Source organism: Camellia sinensis, chromosome 5 (genome assembly GCF_055761805.1).
Source record: "Camellia sinensis isolate YWXY chromosome 5, ASM5576180v1, whole genome shotgun sequence".
NCBI lineage: Eukaryota > Viridiplantae > Streptophyta > Magnoliopsida > Ericales > Theaceae > Camellia > Camellia sinensis.
This window is the reverse complement of record NC_138965.1, coordinates 109,008,585-109,024,347: the sequence shown is the minus strand read 5'-3', so window position 1 is coordinate 109,024,347 and position 15,763 is coordinate 109,008,585. Positions and strand designations below refer to the sequence as shown.

General features: G+C 38.9%; 1 long non-coding RNA gene across 4 annotated transcripts in view; it reads left to right on the top strand.

The window, feature by feature from the left end:
• Window positions 1-1,313: 1,313 nt before the first annotated feature.
• The window catches only part of LOC114258171 (uncharacterized), a 30,723-nt gene continuing 16,273 nt past the window's right edge, over window positions 1,314-15,763 (top strand). For 2 of the 4 annotated variants that reach the window (XR_014329965.1, XR_014329964.1), the window contains exons 1-3: window positions 1,314-1,455; window positions 1,718-1,818; window positions 2,285-2,349. This is a non-coding gene — a long non-coding RNA (uncharacterized LOC114258171). The remainder of the gene's footprint in view (window positions 1,456-1,717; window positions 1,819-2,284; window positions 2,350-15,763) is intronic. The other 2 variants (XR_014329967.1, XR_014329966.1) reach the window with 1 other exon arrangement.

Sequence of the window (15,763 nt, the reverse complement as noted above, 5' to 3'; positions counted from 1 at the left end):
CCTTATTCCCATTGAATTTGAAAAAGGTATACCATAAGGTTCTTTTACTATATTTTTCAGATATTTCAAATGTGGTATACTTCATTTGTGCATTAATTATTTTCTTATTAAGCTTTTGTCAAATGTATCATTTTTAAAATGTGACAATGTAATATTATTTTAATAAATGCACTATTGTCGTATTAAACTTTTACCAAATGTGTCATTATTCTTAAAATGTTACAATGAGACATTTGTGCACTATTGTCTTATTAAATTTTTGTTAAATATATCATTCTTAAAATGTGATAATGTGACATTATTCTAATGTGTGCACTATTGTTTTATTAAATTTTTATTAAATATGCCATTCTTCTTAAAATGTGACAATAAGATATTTGTGCACTATTATCTTATTAAACTTTTGTCAAATGTGACAATGTGATATTATTATATTTTAATGTATGTACTATTATCTTATTATGTTTACAAATGTGGGTATGTTTTATTTGAGAGATTTTAATGTGAGATAGGACTTATAGTTTTATAAGAATATTTATGGGATTATGGTCTATAAGCCATGAATATATAATTTCTTAATAAATAATTTAGTTAAATTATTAATTTCATATATACATAAATTATTTTTTATTAAATAATTATAAATATATATTTTTAAATTATTTTTCCCGTCGTCACCCCTTAGCCCATGTGCCTCATCACCTCATAACAATCATTAGCACGACTCCACCCTTGCGATGCACAACTTCCATTGCCCCCCCTCTGCGATGTATTCTCCGAGACTTTTCCCACTTTGCAATGTACAAGCCCCACCGACCCCGCTTTAGATACAGAGAGAGAAATTGAAATTTATGTAAAATAGGAAGGTGTTAAGACGTTGAAGGGCAAAAGATGATGGGGCCAAGAGCGACGACCACGGATGGTGGCTATGGTTAAAGTTAAATGTTTAAAATTGATGAAGATAAAGAATATTATTTAAAAATTATTATTACGAATTGAGAAAAAATAAGAATTTTTAGTAGTTAGTGTGTACTAAGGTTTCGTTTGCCAAGTGATGATTTTAGTCAAAAAATAAAAAAGTTACTAAATAAATCAAAAAGTTAACAATTTATACTAAAAAGTCAAAAATTCATTTTTCTCTCTACTTTTTACACATTTTTTCGTAAAAAATCAAAAAAAACTTCCAAACATACTAATTTTTTTACATTATATTTTAGTCAAAAAATAAAAAAATTACTAAAAAAGTTTGTTTCCAAACGAAGCGTAAGATATTCTAAGTGTTATATAAATCAAAGTTGCCCACATAATCTGCTAAATCAAATTTTATTGACAAATCTATCTCATAACTTTATTGTTCTTTCATTTTGTCATATCGGTGGAAAAAAAAAAACCCCAGGCTTTGAAAAATTGGGTTAGGATTCAAGAGGAACAAGAAAATTTGTTTTCTGTTTTCGAGTAAGTATTTAGTTTTTTCTATCATTTTATAGATTGAGATCCTTTACCTCTTGTGTTGAGTCTGTGAATACACATCTGTGTATTTTTTATTTTTAAATTGATCTGGTTATTTTATTTATCAATTTTATTTTATTTTTTGATCTTGTTATTTTCCATTTTTTTTATGCATTCGAATTGTTAACATCCGTGTATTTTTTTAAAAAAAATTGATCTGGTTATTTTCCAATGGTTTTCATGGATATTTTTTTAAATTGATTGGTAGGTTTTTGGTACTGATATAAACCCATTCTTCATCCAATTGGTTTCATCGTTTAAGGGGTTGGGACTGAAAAGGAGTGAGAGACATGCCTCCTCAGTCTTCAGGTAATTTTTCTAAGATCCAGATTTCACCATTTTGGATTTGCTATTGTTTTATTTTCTAAATAGGGCAAATTACGATCCCTCTACTTTGATCATTATAATTTCAATTGACTTAATTTTTATCATTATTTTATGACTTTATCTCAATTTTATCCAATTGATTACAATTCTTGGCGGGTGTTATATTTTTAATGACAAAATTATAAATTTATTCAACTGAGTGAGTTAACATCAACCAATTCAGTATTAATTTTTTGTAAAATTGAACCAAAGTGATAAATTTTTTTTTTTAAAAGTCTAAAATTATGGGTAAAAAGTGAGTCAATTAAAAGTGTAAGGATCAAAATAATGACAAAATGTAGAGACATAATTTTCCCTTCTAAATGTTTTCTATTGCTTGGAAACAAGAGTAAATGCTTTTATAGCATCTTCCTTTCTTTTTTTCTTTTTTATTAGGGTAATAAAATAGGTTTACTTCAAACTTTGGAAATTTTGATGGCATGAGTGGAGTTGGAAAAAAATAAATAAATTAAGGTATGATTTACTTGTCAATATTCTGTGTGAATTTTACTTATTCAAGTAGATTTAATTTTTTATATTTCATATTTTATATTTACGTTGTATTTGGATTATCTCGATAGAAATTTGGATAGGAAAAGAAAAAGGGAAATGGCGAAAAAATTTAACTCATATTGTATTCACAAAAATTTTCAAAAAAATTTAGGACTGGACACAAAGGGTCATGATAACAAATACAAAACTATATTTTATAAAAATGCATGAAAATAAAAACTGTTTCTTTATTTTTTTAGATTGGGAATACTTCACATTTTATCATATAAAAATGATAAGTAATTTTCCCCATTTTAAATATTGGGAAAGAAGTATGAACCCCAAAAAACATAATATCTATTTTAGAAAGTTATCTGACGTCACAAATTTAAAATATGATAGTATCAGCTAGTCATAGGTTGTCCCCTTATCTCCGAATCAAACGTGACCCTACTCTATCACTAGGCCACTTCTCATCTTTGATTTCAAAAAATTACTTTAACTAAAAAATTGTCATCTCACGATAATTGATGTCATAACACCATGGAGTAGTATAACATTGACTAAATTTTAAGGACATTTAGGTTTTGCAATATATTAATCGTGGCCTTAAATTGTTTCTGTTAAAGGTACTAAAGCACTAATTTGAATCACATTCTATCCTTAAACGCTTTCTCTGACGGTAATAGGGCACCATGTGAATTAGACCAATTCTAGTCTGTCTTGGATATGGTACAAACTTGCTCATTATACATTGGGTCAGATTCAAATGTAGGATGTAGTTCTTTTTTTGATTTTCTTTTTCTCACCTTAATTGATGCAAATTTGTTCAAGCATTATGTTATTGAATTGTTCTATATGGAACTCATGGATTTAAGTTAGTCTATATATATACGCACACACACATTGTATTGTTTTATGAGTTTTGAACAGTCTAATTTGTGCAATGGAATCCATGTATTTCATACATAGAGGTCAGGGTTAGTAAAGATTAGCAAGTGAAGGTATGCGTTTACGGATCTGGTCAAGATCCGATTGGAATTTGGTTTGAATCTACTCTCTCTCTCTCTCTCCCTCTCTCTGGGTTTTGTTTGAGATGGAGGTGGCTGATTATATTTTGAGTGATGATGATGATGATGGTGGTTGGGGATTATGGTTGTGGAGTTGGTTCGGTGGTGTTAGAGGGAAGTAGAGGTACGGGATTGGAACTTCAGTTATTAAGGTACCTCAAGGGTACGGCAAAAATGTGTTTGTGCTTTAGAGATGCTAAACCAGTCTTGGAAGGCTATACGGATTCAGATATGGCAGGAGATCTTGATGGTAGAAGATCTACATCAGGAATTCTGTTCACTTTTGTAGGGGGAGCTGCGTCTTGGCAGCCCAAGCAGCAAAAGTGTGTTGGCACCATGCCCCTAGTTCAGAAGGTCCTTCCCAAGTACTTTTGACAATTACTCTAGCTGAGACTGAGATTCATCATTCCAACCACCAGTGCTGGTATCACTGCTTCATCAAGCTTGAACTTATCAAGATCGAGTAAACTTTCCATCCCTTCAAAAATTTTGTTCCTTTTGCTCAGATCGGAATTAGTAGATTCAGGAATGAACACAATAGGTTTGGGCTCATTGGCAGGTATAATGTGTTGGCTAGGGTAATGGCTGGTTGTTGGCAAGCTATGGGTGGGTTTTATGTTATTGGAATGGCAATCTATTGCTGCTAGGGAGAGGGTTATTGACAGTTTTAAGATATTCAGGTGGGGTGATGACTTTGTTGTCAATCAAATCTTGAATTTCATGGCGAAGGCGAAAGCAATAGTCAGTATGGTGACCGTACTGTTGTTGGAATGCGCAATATTGGGTAGGGTCGTGTCTAGGTGGGAGAGGATTAGGGAGAGGTCGAGGATTGAGCGGTTTGAGATACCCTTTCTCCATCAGTACGTTCAATGCACAAGTTAAGCTCATATGGAGTTGGGCGAAGGTTCATTTTCGGGAGGAGAAAGCATTAGGTTTAGTAATATTGGCAAATGGAGTGGCGGGTGTTGGTCGGGTATTCATAGGCTTGGGACTAGAATTAGGATAGGTGTTTCGGGTAAAGCATTATAGTTTCATGTTGGCCTTTTTCAACTACAGCTCACCCCAAGATTGGGGAGCTTTTTAACGGGATCGAAACCCCAAATATTAAATCTTCCACCGTTCCATGAAGGTTTTCAATCATTCCCTACATCTCAGCAGTAGTGGGTTCACCCATTTGGTGCCCTTGGCGTACCTGAACTAGACTAGGTGCATCCATCATGCACAAATCAGTACTTTCTGGAATGAACACCTTAGAATTGGGCAAATGGGCCGGGGTGATGTATATACTGGGGTTGAAGGTAGATGGGAGTATATAGATGAGGTTAAGGTGGGCAGGAGATATTCAGTCATGGATAAGAAGTGGGTTGGTGGTAACATTAGGGTCTTGAGGTGGAGCTATTGTCTGGTTGTCAATGAGATTCTAAACCTCATGGCGAAGGCGGTAGCAACGATCAGTGCCATGACTACGTTGCTGATGATACATGCAGTATTTGGTGGGGTCATGTCTGGTAGGGAGTGGGTTAGGAAGAGGTTGGGGATCAAGGGATTTAAGATACCCTTTTTTGATTAGGACTTTTAGTGCGTTGGTTAGGCTGATATAGAGGAGGGTGAAAGTTCTGCCTTGAGCTCGGGTTGGGCCGGTTGTTTGTGGGTTGGCATTGGCAAATGGGTCGACAGTTTTGGGAGTGGTGACAGTGTTGCTTTCCGTGGGTTTAGGAATAGCATTGGCACTCCCGAAAAACACCCTCCTTGTTGGTTCACTTATTCTGGGAATAATCCCTCTGTTAAATGCACTCTCAATCTGAACCCTTAATTCATGCAAAGTTTTGAAAGTAAATAGTGGAGCAACTATTAACTTTTGTAGCATATCATGCTCAAGGTTTTGCACCACTATTCGCACTTGGTCCCTCTCAGAAGGTCAATCTGTCATTTGTGCGGCCTTTTCTCTCCACCTTGCAACAAATTCCACAAAAGGTTCTCCAGGATTCTAGTAGGTTACTTCAAGCTCTTGAATGGTCATTTCAAGTTGGGTATTGTAAGAGTACTGATTGACAAACGCCTTAGCCAACTCTTCCCAATTCTGCTTCACTTTATCCTTCAACTTGGCATACCAAGTGGCTACTATACCTGACAAGGTTCTTCCTTACAAAGAGAGTTTCTGAGGCTTAGTCAGAGCCATTGGTTTCAGTATGTCCAAGAAAAGCCGAATATGTACCATAGGATCTCCAGACCCACCGAAACGGTCAATGTGTGGCATTTTGATTCTGTCTGGGAGTCTTACGACAACCTCGGTGTACCCATCCTCAATGTCAGGAATGAAGGTAATTCCCTGTGCCTTTTTGAATTGCTTCTTAAGGTTAGCAATTTTTAACAAGGTCGGATCAAGATCATTAGTATCAAAGGGATAAAGCCCCATCATTAGGCTGCACCAGGGGTCTGAAAACTCGAGCTTGAGCCAACCCTTCTCGGGGATCTGGACCTTGCAAATCTTCAGTTGGCAGAGGTGGATCAAAGTTCGATTGGGGGCCCGGGACTGGAAGTGTAGTAGATGCCCCAGATGGGCGTTGCATTTCAGCATTAGTCTCATCCTGCATGGTAATTCCCTGGTTTAACGCCGCTATCATGGCCACAACTTCTTCTGGACTGTGTCATTACGGGTCTGCTGAGTTGGCAATCGGGAAAATAGATGGGTGTAAGCCAAGAGTTGACTAACAAGGATTTCGACTCGGTTATATTTGATGGGATCGGATCTTTTTTGAGCTGGCTTTTAGGGATCAGATGGACTAGACCTTTTGTTGAGTGGTTTTTTTTTTTTTTTTCTGGAATTAGATGGACTATAATGGGTGAAGGCTGGTACTGCTCCTTCTCTGGTTCAGACAAACCTAGCATTAAAAACAAATGCTCCATCAGATTGGGATACCGGATATGCTGGTCAAAGCAAAGTAAGATACAATTTTGGACCATGGTTTTGGTTTTGTAAAAAATTCACCCATATCAAACACAAACCCCTGGATTTTGACCCAAATATGATTCTGATATGATCCTCAAGTTTGAAAGGAATCGCCTCAATATTAAGACTCTCCGAGGATTGCATCATACATTTCCAAAGATTTCACATTTTGCACAAAAGCATTCAAAATACCCCTATGAGAGGTTTAGGGTTTCCTTGTCCTAGTTTCGTCAGGAGCTAAGGTTCACTATTCAAACAATGCGGTTTCACGCAATCCTGTATTTGTGTGAGCATCATGTCCTAGTTTGGAACAGTCCCTACAGCTTTTCGATATGCAACTAGGCCAAATGGTCAAAAGGGTACCTCAGCAAGACTACCTAATATAACTCTCGTACCTAACATCGAGAAGTGAAAGGAGAATCAAATGGTACAGCGGTAGTCCAGATCCAAGGGTTGTGTTCCCATCATGGCAGAGCTCGCGACTGGTCAACCTTTTGGCAAGCTTTTTAGGCAAGCCTTCGGCAAACCGTCCAAGAATAGCAAATGGCAAACACAGTGACTTAGGCGCACCAATGCAAATGCAATGCAAAGAAACATATAAGTGTAGATAAAATTTCACATTGTGAAGTTCGAGTCAAGTTCTCTAAATCCCCAGCATAGTCGCCAGAAACTGTAGCTCGACTTTTTTGTGCCCCCTTTCAGAAGTTCGAAATATGCCCTACAGTTCGGACTCCCGCGGTTCTAAATCTGGCCTCACAAGTGCAATGTGAAATAGATAATCACCAAAGAGTCCAAATCTAACAAATCTTTTGGAAAATCGATTTTGAATCAAAAATGCCAAAAATGGATTGCTTTGCCAGATACAGAGTTACCACCTAAATATTTTTGAAAAATTTAGGAAACCCATGACTCATGCCAAAGGCCACGTGTCCGTCATCACTAAGATTGTCTCGACTCGGGAACTTGGGTACGAGAGAGGAAGGTCATGAATCAATTTGAGCACCCCCACTTGCCCAATCAAAGATTGGCCTCTACTAATCATGACATGAATGTTATCAATATTATATTCTCTTGTTCCGATTTATTAGGCTATCATTGCTATGTAATGCACACAAACAAGTATAGAAACTTTGCAAGAATTAGAACATTTCGAGTCATGTTTGTTTGTAAAATTGTTTCGAATATGTACCACTTGAAAAAGTGATCGCATATAAACACCAATTCAAGTAACAAGTCTTCATCCATAGGCATTCAAGTAGTTATAGCACTTAAGTAATTAGTCTCATGGCAAGCATGCTAGACATGGCAAAAATCACATGTATGCAATATGCTAAAGCAAGTAAAGACTCACCTAGTACTCTAAGCCAAAAAAGAAATGAGTCAGAAAAACTCATGATTCCTAACCATGCAATATGACTAATACAATACATGCCACATGCAATTACTAGGCTCGACTACTAATATAGCATATTAAACAATTAAATAGCATGCGATCTAAGCACGTATTCAGAGAAGTATTTGAAACAACAATACAACTAGAATGATGAGGCGAGCCTTGGTGCATGCAATACGAATGGATGCAGACATGAAGTATGCTAAACAAAACATAATGTCCCTAAACTAACCATCATAAGCTAGTAAATAAAAGGGAGAAAGACGTGGGGTTGGAAGACATACACATTATTACATTGCGCTCTCACGAAAGTGCGTCTGAATGAATAAACTAGCTAAGTTAATTAAGCTAATTATTGCGACATAAATGAATAAATAGCTAAACTACTTAACTAATTATTACAAACCGAATTAATTAATTATTCTAGCTAAATAGTAATAGCATCACAACTAGTTAACTACTTTAATTAATTAAATAATTACAATACAAGTGCAATTAAAAAAAATTAAGTAAACTTAAGCAATAAGCTAATTAATCCGCCTCGGGAAACAAGCGATGTTCATGCGTATGCTCGGTTTCCACTCGAAAGAACCACCGTTTTGCTTCCGGAGAGCCTCTGTTGCACAATAGAACACATACACTGCTGCCCACTTCTAGAATAACTCTGTTCTGCTTCAGAAATACACTGCTGAATTTTGCATCAGTGGCCGGCCTGCCAGTGATGAAAGTTGCCAAAGGTTTAAATTTTGATTTTTGCGTACTAAAGTTTTAGTCGCTAAATGTTTAAATTTGACTTTTGTTTACTAGATTTTTAGTCGCCAAAGGTTTAAGTTTTGACTTTTGCCTATAAATATTTAGTTGTCAAAAGTTTAATAAAAAATTATTTTACTTTTAAAAATATATATGATGACTAAATTTAAAATATATGGCGACTAAATATTTAGTCGCCGGAGGTTTTACTTTTAGCTATTAAAAATATTTTAGTCGGCAAACATTAAAAGTACTTTTGCTGTTTAAGTGTTGGTGACAAACATGGCGACTAATGTTTTTAGTCGGCAAAAGGTTTTGGCAACTAAAATAATGCTTTTAGCGACTAATATTTTAGTCGCTAAATGTGGCATTTCTTGTAGTGATCAACGAGAATTTCTCTTCTATACATTTTGACAAACACTTTAGCATGCAAGAATTCAAACTTAAATCAATTCATCCCATTTCTTCTAATTTCAAGCACCTAAATTAGTAGATTATTAATCTACACATGGGTTCTTCAAATAAATCATTATGTGATGAGATGCCTAGAAATGACTAAGTGTCTAGAAGTGATCATTGGGTGTAAGATAGAAGGTGAAGTTATGGATGTGTGGAATGTGTTAACTTTGTAGCTAAGAGAGGTAAATCCTAGTGAGATGTCTAGGTGATGGGTTTGACCCTTTGATTTTGTGTGTGTAATATCTCTTGTTAGCTAAGTGCCTAGGGAAAGGAAGATAAAATTCTAGTGGAAAGTTTACTTAATAGTTAGATCCTTGGAGTTCAATGATGTAAGGTGTTGAATTGCGTAGACCAGCATACCTAACGATTCGAATTTTAGGTGCTTGTGTTGAATTGGGTGTGTCTTGGAGTGGCCATTTGAGGTTAAAGATTCTAGAGTACTCGGTTATAAGCTAGATAGATGATTAGTCTTATTTGGTAAAGTTGGTGATTTTGGGTGGGAATGGCGAATGCTTGGGGGATTAGAATGGCTTTGTGCCTTGGTAGTAGCTTTGTGTTTTGCGGTTGGCTTTATGCCTAGAATGTCTTTAATGAGATGGATGTGTTCTCTTTTTGTTGCCTTAGTGGCTAGGTGAGTTTATGTAACTTACTAGAGATAAATGAACAGCTACTTCTTGGAACGATTATCTAAATGTAGAGAATGGATGAGAACGTAATTGTAAGTGAAATACATGTTATGCGTGGATGTGTTTATATATATGTATGTATGCTTGAGTTGTATCAGATAGTTTGCGGTGTTGCGTCATGGGCTATATATCTCTATGTGAGAGATATGATTAATTGGTTTTATGTTAATTAGGGTGGGAATGATATTAATCTTAAATTGGGTGGCTACCCTTATGGTTGAGTTTGTTATTATGTTTAGTGGTGTAAGCTTGGAATAATGTGGAATGCGTACAATCTTGGTTGAATAATGTGTTCTTGTGAGCCTTGGGTAGTGGAGTACCTACCTTCCTAAGGGATTGAGTCTCTAGGTATGATTTTTGGAGGAGGGGGTTGGAGTTATTGAGAAGCTAGACACTTATTGGTGTAGGTTGTAGTGTATGCTTGGTTGTGGATATGAAGTTGTGTTGATGGCTAGTTTACTACTGATTTACAGTACATGTTTTGAATCTTAAAATGTGTTCCTTAAAAATAATCCACCCACTTGAGAAGATCATGCTTGTATATATATACTAAGTCCTTCCCTGTCCTATTAATTTCAAATTTTCCCATTTTACTATTGTTAGTCTATTCCTACTCAAGCTTGGGCTTATGTAGTCAACAAAAAATTTTGGTTAGGGTGTAGAGCAATTAGTAAGAATTTTTTTGGAGACTTAGCTTTCTATGATCCTTGTAGGCTTTGAGCATTTCTATTATTGTAAGGCCGTGAGGCCCCTTTCCTCTCGTTTATAAAATTTATAATTTAACTAATTTGCATATCTTGATTATGAGACTTTGCTTCTATGAATTTTTAAATATAGTCTCTTAACTTAGAATTTTATGAAATTTCCATGTAATGTTCATACATGAGTATAGTATATGTGGTAAAAAATTCATATTGAAATATTTTCATAGAAAAAAAAATGCACAAACTGATCGATGATTTGTTCGCTATTAGAACAGAATTTGTGTTTTTGATTTTCCATTTTGTATCGGACTTTGAATGTCAAGCCCATAACATGAGGTCAATTTTGCTAGGTCTAGTTGGGTTATGTTAGCCCCAATGGTATTAGAGAGGAGAAACGAATTTCTACTTAATAAATCATGCTTAGGTTAAATTAGATTCTGCATAATTAACCTTTCAAAAATCGAGGTGTGACAACATTGTTTCAGAGCTTAACCGGGTTTGAATACCTAGGACTATGGGAAGTGACTGAGTCCACTCTTAGTGTTTGGTCAGCATGAGTTAATGCTTGGAGAATTTGTATGGTTGTTGTTTCATATCAAGAATTTTATAGTGGCTAGAGTTGTGTTTTTTAGCTTTCACATATTAAATTCTTTCGTTGTAGATTACTTATGGATTTCTGTTTTAAATCTATTTGGTAGGAAATTTCCTCTTTGGGGTACTCAACCATGAGGGTACAGTTGAACTTATGGATTTCTGTTTTAAATCTATTTGGTAAGAAATTTCTTCTTTGGGGTACTCATCCATGAGGGTACAGTTGGGTTTGATCATTTGGGCATCGATGAGAAAAAGGATGTGGAGAAGTGGTTTGAAAATACTCTTTGGATCCAATAGGACACTTGTGATCCTCAGTTAGTCACTTGAAAATGAATGAACACTCCGGTCGGAGGTGCCAGAATTAGCACTCCGACGGATAAGTCAGTGTATACTCTCTTGGTTGCTTATATCTCAAGTTAAACTTGCTTGTTCTCACATGCCATTCTTTGGCTAATGTTCCTCTATTTATATTTTTTCTTTGGGCCTCCGGGTCAGGCCCACCCTTAATCCATTGCACGTTTATTTATTCGGCTTTTGTTCGGCTGGTTGGAATGCCGATTAGACTATTCGGCTCTGTGATCGTCAAGGGTGAAGCCGAATACAAATTTCGTCTTTGGCTATCCTCATACCTTTATTTGGCTTTATTGCCCCCACAATATTTGGCTCCCACAATTGCCCCCCAAACATCCTATTAACACTAGTTAGTCAGCATGTTTGGTTTCGAACAGTGTGTTTGGTTTCGGATGTGAAAAGTCAAGGAAAGAACAGCGGCTAACCTCATTCCAATGTATGTCAAAACACACGTTTTTTAGGCATCATTACTTCTTCCCTCCTCTTCATACGCTTTCTGCATTTAATGCGATTTGAAACTACATTGTCCCTTCGAATGTAAGTTCTTTTTGAATACTCAAAGCTTCTGGTTTGCCTTTTGATATACCTCCATTTCGCGACCTCTGCAACTTCCTCCTGTTTCTCATTGTCTCTTCTGCTTCTTGTAAGTTTTCTTCTCCTTCACTTCGAATCCCATTTCCTTGTTTATTTTTAGTTTTGCATAATCCTTAGGCTGGCTAGGATTGCAAAACATTTGAAAGAACTCCTTTCTGCGGATCGAATTTTCGGTTTTCGATGCCATTATTCAATCCCCGACAACGTCCATCTGTCACTCGTGGCAGACAACACCACTGATATAGAGAGGGTTGATGAGAGTACAATCATCTTTCCTCTCCTATCGATTGCTGAGGGCAGAGTCCGTTTTCCCCTTCACCCATTTTTAAGGGCCGTCCTTCGACATTGGGGATTAATCCCTTCCAAACCTAATGTAAATTTTTTTCGAATCACAATGGGGATTATAGAGTTGAACCAACGTCTTAGGATTAACCTTGGCATACTTGCAATTCGGCATTGTTATGCCTTAGCCAAGTCTACTGGCCAGCTGGGACGCTATTTTCTCAGGGCCAAGGATACCAATCAAGGGTGCTGCACCTGTAAAGTATAAATGGGGCGGGTGGTGGGTGCGCGGAGGGGCCATTACTGCGTTCAGAGTCAATAAATTGAGGGAGGAAAAGAGCAGTGTGGACAATTTATGGATTGCAAGAAGATTATTCTTCAACAGCAGAGGAGAAGGGAGGACACTCGTGGAGTTGGACGAAGAGATGAATCGAGGTAGCGAGCTTACGGGCACGGGGAGCAGGACGTCGAGGGAACGTGAAAACGCCAGTCCCCACATCGTTGAAGTAGGTCACCCAGAAGAGAAAAACAGCAATGAGGCAGCTCCTTTCAACCACGCTCGAGAGGAGAAACCAGTGCGACATCGCGCACATTAAGTTTTGCAATTTTTGTGGGGAACAAACCGATGATGGAAGCAAATTCAATTGTGCACTACCCAAATGTGGCAGTCAAGTTTGCTCAACAAATTTTTCCACCAGAAGTCCAGCAGTCGATGGTCGGTCGACCTGATTTCAAAGTGTTTTGGGAGGGCATCCATGGAGTGGTGAAAGGGCTGTATACCGCCTATGAAATCGGCATGCGTTTTCGTGTCGCGGGACGGGAGATAGAGCAGAATGAGGAACGCATTCGAAGCTTAGAAGCTCGCGCGGAGAAGGCTGAGCACGAACTAAGAAAGGTCAAAATCGCCGAGGCACAATCGACCAGCGAAGCTAACCCGATTGTGGAAGAAAGGGTGACCTAACGGCTTATAAGTCATGCGATTGCCGATCATAATATGGCAAGCATGTTTGCAATAAAGGCCGCAAAGACCAGGTCTTATGAACAAGGCTTCCACGATGGCCGGAAAGTTGGGATACAGAGGACTAAGGAAAAGCTCGCCGAGGAGGTCTGCCGATGCGAGAACCGTGGATTTATGCCCGAGTGGGTCAAGGCTCTCCAGGCCGCAGGGGCTCTCCAGGTAGCAGGCATTGATTCGGCGTCGCTCTTATATCAGAGTCATCATTTTCCCTTTGCGGCTTTCGAAATCGAGAAGAGCGATGACTAGGGGGATGCCGAATAAAACTGAACATATTGTACCACTCTACTGTAGATTGGGAGCAATTTATCTATTATCAATTAATTCAATGAAACATATTATTTTAAATGTTTGCATGTTTCAATTTATGTTTATAAATTCAGTTACGATCATCTTTCATTTTTCGTCGACTGCATTTATGCTTGTCAATCATTATATTCATGAAAAGCACGCCGAATTCGGAGGCCTTTAACTTGGCCAATTGTGAATTTCACGAAGGGCACTCCAAATCCGTAGGCTTACTCGGCCCAAATGTGTCATACACGGATGGGGCTCCGAATTCGGAGGCTTTTAACTTGGCTAACCGTGGATATCACGAAAGGCATTCTGAATCCGGAGGCTTACTTGGCCAAAGCATGTCATGCACGGATGGGGCTCCGAATTCGGAGGCTTTTAACTTGGCCAATCGTGAATTCCACGAAGAGCGCTCCGAATCCGGAGGCTTACTCGACCAAACCGTGTCATGCACAGATGGGGTTCCGAATTCGGAGGCTTTTAACTTGGCCAACCGTGGATTCCACGAAGGGCGCTCCGAATCCGGAGGCTTACTCAGTTTAAGCGTGTCATGCATGGATGGGGTTCCAAATTCGGAGGCTTTTAACTTGGCCAATCGTGGATCCCACGAAGGACGCTTCGAATCCGGAGGCTTACTCAACCCAAACGTGTCATTCACGGATGGGGCTCCGAATTCGGAGGCTTTTAACTTGGCCAATCGTGGATCCCACGAAGGGCGCTCCGAATCTGAAGGCTTGCTCGGCCCAAGTGTGTCATACACGGATGGGGCTCCGAATTCGGAGGCTTTTAACTTGGCCAACCGTGGATCCCACGAAGGGCGTTCCGAATCCGGAGGCTTACTCGGCCCATGTGTGTCATGCACGGATGGGGCTCCAAATTCGGAGGCTTTTAACTTGGCCAATCGTGGATCCCACCAAGGGCGCTTCGAATTCGGAGGCTTATTTGGCCCAAACGTGTCATTAACGGATGGGGCTCTGAATTCAGAGGCTTTTAACTTGGCCAATCGTGAATTTCACGAAGGGCACTCTGAATCGGGACGCTTACTCGGCCCAAGCGTGTCATGCACGGATGGGGCTCCGAATTTGGAGGCTTTTAACTTGGCCAATCGTGGATCCCACGTAGGGCGCTCTGAATCCGGAGGCTTACTCGGCCCAAGCGTGTCATGCACGGATGGGGCTCCGAATTTGGAGGCTTTTAACTTGGCCAATCGTGGATCCCACAAAGGGCGCTCCGAATCCAGAGGCTTACTCGATACAAGCGTGTCATGCACGGATAGGGCTCCAAATTCAAAGGCTTTTAACTTGGCCAATTGTGGATCCCACGAAGGGCGCTTCGAATCTGGAGGCTTACTCAGCCCAAACGTATCATGCACGGATGGGGCTCTAAATTCGAAGGCTTTTAACTTGGCCAATCGTGGATCCCACGAAGGGCACTCCGAATCCGAAGGCTTACTTGGCCCAAACGTGTCATGCACGAATGGGGCTCCAAATTTGGAGGCTTTTAACTTGGCCAATCGTGGATTCCACGAAGGGCGCTTCGAATCCGGAGGCTTACTCGGCCCAAACGTGTCATGCACGGATGGGGCTCCGAATTCGGAGGCTTTTACCTTGGCCAATCGTGGATTTCACAAAGGGTGCTCCGAATCCGGAGGCTTACTCGGCCTAAACGTGTCATGCATGGATGGGGCTCCGAATTCGGAGGCTTTTGACTTGGCCAATCTTGGATTCCACAAAGGGCGCTCTGAATCCGAAGGCTTTCATCTTCGAGCTAAAATTTCATATAGTGAAATGAGAAGTCTTGAATTATAAAAGTGAAAGTTGTACATGGCGAATATTCAAAACAAGTTATCATGCCTCACAAGTCGGGTCATTGATAAAACTTATGCAAATGCGTTGAATTCCAAGGACGTGGAAGACTTCTCCCAGACATGTCTTTGAGCTGATATGCCCCTGTTCCTGTGATCGAATCGATCTGATAGGGGCCGTCCCAGTTAGGACCCAGCTTTCTGTCAGCCAGAAGTACTTTCTTGAGTGGTATCAACTCGTGGCGTAAGGTAATTCATAGTAAACTTGTGGAAGTAGAGCACAAATGGTGTATTTTTAACATAGTTTAGGTGCTGTGGGACATTGTTCTATATTTTGGGATCATTTTAAGTTATCTAATCACTCAAGTTCCAGCTAGACTTTTGTCTTGGGGTCATATTGGATATTGACAATCTCCTATAAATGTATGCCATGCCTTATGCTACATTGTT